Raw genomic sequence first — 1,322 nt, 5'->3', positions numbered from 1 at the left:
AACGCCCAGCTTTTTCTGTGTAATTCCTCTGCTGTATGTTCTGAATCTTCAATTCTCTGTATTATTGACTTGAAAAGACACAAATTAAATTTTTTTTTGGATTTTTAATAATGAGGAATAATTAAAATGCAACTGAAATCAAATAAACAGTGCATGCAAGACACCAAACTTAAAAGTTTGTATACTATTGACACTAACAAGTTGAGAATGCATATGAGAAACAACAAAACACTCAAGACAAGAGAATTTAAAGATCAGAGCAAGTAAATCATCAAGAACAACTTGAAGATCACTGAAGACACCTGATAAATGCAAGAAGAACAGAAACATGCAATTGACACCAAACTTAAAATGAGACTAGTGTCTCAATAAGAAACATAAAATATTTTTGGTTTTTTTCGAAAATTAAGTGGAAAAGAAAATAAAGATATCAAAATTCTTAATGAGAATTCTAGGAATCATGCAATGTTAGTCTAAAGCTTCAGTCTAAAGGAATTAGACATGGCTAGCCAAGCTTCAGTAGGACATTGCATTCAAGAGCTAAATTGATGAAAATCAATCAGCTTTGGTGATGATAAGAACATCACCTTGAAACACTAGAATTCATTCTTAAGAACTCTGAAGAAAAATACCTAGTCTAAGCAACAAGATGAACCGTCAGTTGTCCAAACTCGAACAATCCCCGGCAACGGCGCCAAAAACTTGGTGCATGAAATTGTGATCATCAATGGCGCCATCAACATGGTACGCTCAATTGCAATCTCAACTCTTTATCACAACTTCGCACAACTAACTAGCAAGTGTATTGGGTCGTCCAAGTAATAAACCTTACGCGAGTAAGGGTCGATCCCACGGAGATTGTTGGTATGAAGCAAGCTATGGTCATCTTGTATATCTCAGTCAGGCAGAATCAAATGGTTATGGATGATTTATGAATAAAGCATAGAGATAAAGATAGAGATACTTATGTAATTCATTGGTAAGAATTTCAGACAAGCGTATGGAGATGCTTTGTCCCTTCCGTCTCTTTGCTTTCCTACTGTCTTTATCCAATCCTTCTTACTCATTTCCATGGCAAGCTATATGTAGGGTTTCACTGTTGTCAGTAGCTACCTCCCATCCTCTCAGTGAAAATGTTCTACGCACCCTGTCACGGCACGACTAATCATCTGTCGGTTCTCAATCAGGTTGGAATAGAATCCAGTGATTCTTTTGCGTCTGTCACTAACGCCCCACAATCGCGAGTTTGAAGCTCGTCACAGTCATTCAATCATTGAATCCTACTCAGAATACCACAGACAAGGTTTAGACCTTCCGGATTC

This window comes from Arachis duranensis, chromosome 5, assembly GCF_000817695.3.
Source record: "Arachis duranensis cultivar V14167 chromosome 5, aradu.V14167.gnm2.J7QH, whole genome shotgun sequence".
NCBI lineage: Eukaryota > Viridiplantae > Streptophyta > Magnoliopsida > Fabales > Fabaceae > Arachis > Arachis duranensis.
The sequence above is the reverse complement of the archived record's forward strand: the minus strand, read 5'-3'. Positions refer to the sequence as shown.